General features: G+C 56.2%; 1 long non-coding RNA gene across 1 annotated transcript; it reads right to left on the reverse strand.

Annotated features, from left to right (window-relative positions):
• Positions 1 to 4,485: 4,485 nt before the first annotated feature.
• LOC121080188 lies at positions 4,486 to 5,144 on the reverse strand. Its single transcript, XR_005825283.1, has 2 exons — positions 5,016 to 5,144; positions 4,486 to 4,922 (listed from the first exon to the last, which is right to left on the reverse strand). It is a non-coding gene; the product is annotated as an uncharacterized LOC121080188 (long non-coding RNA).
• Between the last annotated feature and the right edge of the window lie 856 nt (positions 5,145 to 6,000).

Genomic DNA, 6,000 nt, shown 5'->3' on the forward strand with positions numbered 1-6,000 from the left:
AGGGGTCCGCTCCCGGGGTCTTGGCCCCAGTCCCGCTTCGAGCCGCGGGGGGATCCCGGTCTCGATCCCCAGCCGTGGGGGTCTCGATCCCCGGGTCTTGGCCCCAGTCCCGGTCCGAGCCGCGGGGGGATCCCGGTCTCGATCCCCAGCCGCGGGGGTCCCGGTCCCGGGGTCTTGGCCCCAGTCCCGGTCCGAGCCGCGGGGGGATCCCGGTCTCGATCCCCAGCCGCGGGGGTCCCGGTCCCGGGGTCTTGGCCCCAGTCGCAGTCCGAGCCGCGGGGGGATCCCGGTCTCGATCCCCAGCCGTGGGGATCCCGGTCCCGGGGTCTTGGCCCCAGTCCCGATCTGAGCAGCGGGGGTCTCGGTTCCGAGGATCCCGGTCCCGGTCCCGATCCGCGGTGGTCCGGGTCCCCGGAGTCCCGGTCGCCGTCCCGAGCCGCGGGGGTCCTGGTCCCCGGGGTCCGGAGGTCGCGGTCCTGAGCCTCGGGGGTCCCGGTCACAGGCGTCCCGGTCGCGGTCCCGAGCCACGGGGGTCCCGGTGGTCTAGGTCCCAGTCCTGAGCTGCGAGAATCCCGGTCCTGGTCCCGGTCTCGGTCCGAGCCGCGGGGGTCTCAGTCCCGGGAGTCCCGGTCCCGGTCCCTGGTCCGAGCCGCAGTGTGTCCTGGTCCCCGGGGTCTCGTTCGCCGTCCCGAGCCTCGGGGGTTCCAGTCCTCGGGGTCCCGGTCCTGGTCGCGAGCCGCCGGGGTCCCAGTCCCGGTCCCGAGCCACGTGGGTCCCGGTCCCGAGCCGCGGGGGTCCCCGTCCCGGTTTCGAGCGTCGAGTTTCCCGGTCCCGGGAGTCCCGGTCCCGGGAGTCCCGGTCCCGGTCCCTGGTCCGAGCCACAGGGGTCCCAGTCCCGGGGGTCTGGGTCCCGGTCCCTGGTCCGAGCCGCAGGGGTCTCGGTTCTGAGGATCCCGGTCCCGGTCCCGAGCTGAGGGGTGTCCCGGTCCCCGGGGTCCGGTTCGGTCCCGAGCCGCCGGGGTCCCGGTCCCTAACCGCGGGTGTCACGGCTCCCAGTGGTCCCGGTCCCAGTCCTGAGCTGCGAGAATGTCCCGGTTTCGGTCCGAGCCGCGAGGGTCCCAGTCCCGGTCTCGGTCCAAGCCGTGGGGGTCCCAGTCCTGGTTTCGAGCTTCGAGGGTCCCGGTCCTGGGAGTCCCGGTCCCGGTCCCTGGTCCAAGCCGCAGGGGTCCGCTCCCGGGGTCTTGGCCTCAGTCCCGGTCCGAGCCGCGGGGGGATCCCGGTCTCGATCCCCAACCGCGGGGGTCCCGGTCCCGGGGTCTTGGCCCCAGTCCCGGTCCGATCCGCGGGGGGATCCCGGTCTCAATCCCCAGCCGTGGGGGTCCCGGTCCCGGGGTCTTGGCCCCAGTCCCGGTCCGAGCCGCGGGGGTCTCGGTTCCGAGGATCCCGGTCCCGGTCCCGAGCTGAGGGGTGTCCCGGTCCCGTGGTCCCGGTCTCGGTCCCGAGCCGCCGGGGTCCCAGTCCCGGTCCCGAGCCACGTGGGTCCCGGTCCCGAGCCGCGGGGGTCCCGGGTCCCGGTGGTCTAGGTCCCAGTCCTGAGCTGCGAGAATCCCGGTCCTGGTCCCGGTCTCGGTCCGAGCCGCGGGGGTCCCAGTCCCGGTTCCGAGCCGCGGGGGTCCCGGTCCCGGGAGTCCCGGTCCCGGTCCCTGGTCCGAGCCGCAGGGGTCTCGGTTCCGAGGATCCCGGTCGCGGTCCCGAGCAGCGAGGGTCCCGGTCCCCGGGGCCCCGGTCGCGGTCCCGAGCCGCAGGGGTCCCGGTCCCGAGCCACGTGGGTCCCGGTCCCGAGCTGCGGGGGTCCCAGTCCCGGTCTCGAGCCCCAGGGTGTCCCGGTCCCAGGGGTCTAGGTCCGGGTATGTGTAGTACCCACTTCTTGTCGCCAGGTGGCAGCAGGTCCCCACCAGCCCTGTGCTGAGCACTGGCCGGGCGAGCCCTGGGCCGGGTCTCAGCCCAGTTTACACCACCGGACCCCGGGAGTGCTCGCTGCGGCTGCGGGGTTCCCTGCGCTCTGCCCTTCGCCCACTCGCAGCCCGGGTACTCATACTCATTGCCTCCGTATGCAAAAGCACCCACGTGCCTCAAGCATTTCAGTCCTTTGCGTATGATGCGCTCTGTTTCGCTGTGGGAAACGGGTGCATTTGCTCTGTTTGCATTTGGAAGCAGCTGTTAGTAACAGCACCTTTAAATTATTTTTTTACAAAAGAGAAGAGACCTTGCAAGACTGCACTTTCTGAGTAGGGAAAAACGAGCCGTGTAAATATGTGGCTTAGGAGAAGCTCCCACTAGGTTTCCCCTTGCACCACTAAGCCATCACGAGCTCTTGTGTTCACAGCCGCTCCCCGTGACGGGAAAGTCAGCCGTTACCGGAGTGAAGGGGTGCAGAGTACGCGGCAGGGCTGAAAGGTGGGACAAGGGAGCGGGGTCTTTCCTCCTCCTGCCTCCCTCCCTCCCCCCACCCGCCCCCCGCCCCCCGGCAGCGGGTACCCTCCGGCGAGGATTTGCTTTCCGCTGTGCCAGCCGGTCGGGGGGCAGCTCGGTTGCTCTCGGCAGCGCGTCTGTAAGCGAGTGCAGCGCTCTGCAGGCGGAGTCAGCGGCGGGCCGGGGGGCTGTGACACCGAGCGGCAGCTGCTCTCGGCCAGCAGCTTCGCCTCGGGACCGAGCCCCCCCCAGGCAGCCGCTGTGGGCACAGCCCGCACCCCCCCGCAGAGCCCCGGGGCCGGCAGGCTGAGGGGCGCCCGCGGCGGCACCGAGCCCCGGCCCCGCGCGGAACGGCAGCCCAGCCCCCGCCCGCCGCAGCTCGAACGGGCGGCTGGTGCTTCTTCTCGTGCTGGTGCTTCTCACTTCGCCCCGGTAGCCATGCGGAGCGCACCACAGGAGCTGTGCTGCCCGCTTTCTGGGGCGAGATGCGGAACCGCTGCCTTTGCACTTGTCCGCAGCCAAAATGCTGCGTGAGCCGGGTTTTGGCTAGCTAACGACTATGAAGTCGTTCTCGAAGCAAGTGGTGGAGTCATAGTGTTACCGAAATCTCGGAATGAAGAACTTATCGACACCAATGTGATGTAGATAAGCAGACACTTCTTTATTGACGGCCGGGTGCGTGAGCGAGTCCTCTCACGATCAACGCACGCCAGGTCTCAAAATCAGACACCATATATAGAACTTATTCATACATATTCATTAAGTATTCATGCATAACCATGATATTTCCCGTAAATCATTAACATATTCTCCTCCTATATCCGATTCTGCGCAGTAGAGCTTAGAAAGGTCTAGAAATGGGTCTGGGGTACGATTTGGGTAGGTGGTATGTGAGTCGGTGGTCGCGATCTCCCCCTGCCGGAATTACCTTTTACTAAAGTTCACGGTTTCTTGGCAGGTAACCACAAGCTGTTCCAGTCGACTCTTCCCAATTTCCATTAATCTCATATTCTGACATCTCAATACACTTTCTACATACAGAAGACTGGTCAGATACAAAGAAACCTTTCAAACCCTAAAGTTATTACCAAAGTTTCAACAATAATTCCAGCCCATTCTTCTGGCCTTGGTACAGGATGTACAGAGGGTCTCATAGCAGCTTTTACTGAGCAATTATAAGTTTCCTCAAAATATATTTTTATCCTTCTATATTTCTATTCTATAAAATAATTCTATAAAATCAAATAATCAATCAAATAAAGTCAATCAATCTTAACTTATTAACAAATCGGTAACAATAGTATACTACTGTGTGTGGGTGAGTGTCCCGCAACCCAGGGGAAAAGTGTCTGAGCTGCAGCAACAGCAAACTAGTTGTCCGATACCACAGTTGAAGGGAAAGTCTCGCGCTTCCCCTGTTCCAGCCTTGCAGTCCTGCTACTGCTTGTTGTGTTTGGTGAGCATAAGGACCGCTGAGCTGGCTGGAACTGACTGAAATAAGGACTGGTTGAGCTGACCAAAGAGCGAGTCTCCCCTAGAAAAAGACCATTACTATAGTTATACAGCAAACACCCTAAAAATCATTCTTCTTGTTTAAGTTTTATAAGAAAAAAAATATATATATAAAAAAAGAAATATTTAAAGAACTGTATAGATCTGTGCTAGAAAACCTAGGACATCTACTTACAGGTAGTACAGTAGAACTCCTCCTTACTGATTCAAAACAATCCATCCAAGACACAAGCTGAGGGAAAACTTCTGCTGTTTTTGAGTCGGTTACTGTACTCTGTCAGCAGCACATTGCTGGAGACAGAAGAGAAGAATTAATGTCTTCTGGAAGAATACAGTGTCCAAAAGAAATGCAAACCCAGCATCACTAAATTTGCACCCCAATCTAGAATGTTGACTGTGTCCTCAACAGCATCAAAACAGGTTTGCAAATGCACTAAATTTATAACTATTGCATGTATTGTTGCGATGACGTAATGAAAATAAAAAGGCATGCCCAGTGACTAATGTTCACTCTGATTGAATACTTATTTCCATTGAATTTTAAACTCATTGGATGAAAAACTTGCTCAACAACTTTTTTTTTTTTCTGGAAAAGAGCCCTTTAGCAAGTGTTGTGACCACTCCTTAAATGGTTTTCAGTTCAGTGGCCCCCCTAAAGAGTTCTCCAGTTAAGCTCATTCTATTATGCACGTGTGAAATATTTTTTTTTCTTCCTAGCCTGAAGTTTTCTTTTAACCTAAACGTAGCTAGCTTAAATTGATATCACCTAGGCTCTTTTACCTTTATGCTACTCTTTTCCAATAGCCATGACGTTTTGTTCGCCTCTCAGATGGGAAAAGTGTGTGGTTGTAGAATGGTAGTGCATTTTTGTCCATGGGGTACAAAAACAAGGGCGTATTGGAACCACGCTGTTACAGGTCTGAATGTTAAAGCTTGATCTAAAAACAAAAGAGTTAACAGAATAGTGATTTGAATTAAAAAAAAAAAAAGGGAAAGGCGGGCGGGGGGGGAGACACGGACATGACACACACCAGAATACAGTAATATTATCCGGAAATCCTGTGTCTTTGCATCTCACGTACATTCTCATTGTTTCTTCACTCCTTTCCTGTTTGCACAGGTGAAATGGATCAGCACTTCATGTGGCAAGTTGTTTTTCTTCCCTTCCTCCTGAAGGGGAGGCAACTGCCTGCTACTCTTGGACTTCTTTGTTTCAGCAACACCTTGATGGAGCGGATAGAGATAAGGAGCATTAGATGCGGGAGCTGGAGCAGTATCAGAAGACTGAAGCCTATAAATCTTTAGCAGGAAAGCACAGGACAGACAAAAGGCAAATCACACAGACAAGGTATTGAATGGGACAAAAATATGTGCCTGGAACAACACAAGATTCCCAGCTGGTTGTGCAGACTGACGCTCGTTTACAGCCTTTGATGTAAAGGCTTGTTAAAACGTGGATGCTCATCTCAGGGAGCTCATCTGTGGGTGTGAAATAGAACATTTTTCTTCGGGCAAATCCTAGTTTCATAAATATGACATACAGCAACCTACACCAGAAATAATAATTGTCATTATTTCGTCACAGCAGTGACCAAACCATTGTTAATTGTTCTCCATTGTTCTGGTATTGCTTGTTAAAGAAAATGTGTTTTGAATTCAGAAATTTAAAGTGCTAAAGCAGCTAAGTGGCAGAACCAGGCCTCGTCCCCAGTATAGCCCTAATCCAAGGCTGGTTTAACACCCAGTCCAGTTAATCACTGGGAGAACAGAGAAACAACAGATGATCAACTTGTGCACACAGGTGCTCGCAGAAACGCAGATGTTTCAAGAAAAAAAAATCAGTATATGTGAATAGGAATTGCTCAAAGACTAAGTGTGCTTGAAGGAGTGTGTGAGTTAAAGCAGGCAGAAAGAAGATCACGATCCGAGGAGGAGCTTGGAACCGAGGCAGAGACTGGAAGCAAATAGATGAATCAACACGGACAGGGTCAGGTGATGGATTTGCAGAATGGACAA

Source organism: Falco naumanni, chromosome 21 (genome assembly GCF_017639655.2).
Source record: "Falco naumanni isolate bFalNau1 chromosome 21, bFalNau1.pat, whole genome shotgun sequence".
In the NCBI taxonomy this organism is placed as follows: domain Eukaryota; kingdom Metazoa; phylum Chordata; class Aves; order Falconiformes; family Falconidae; genus Falco; species Falco naumanni.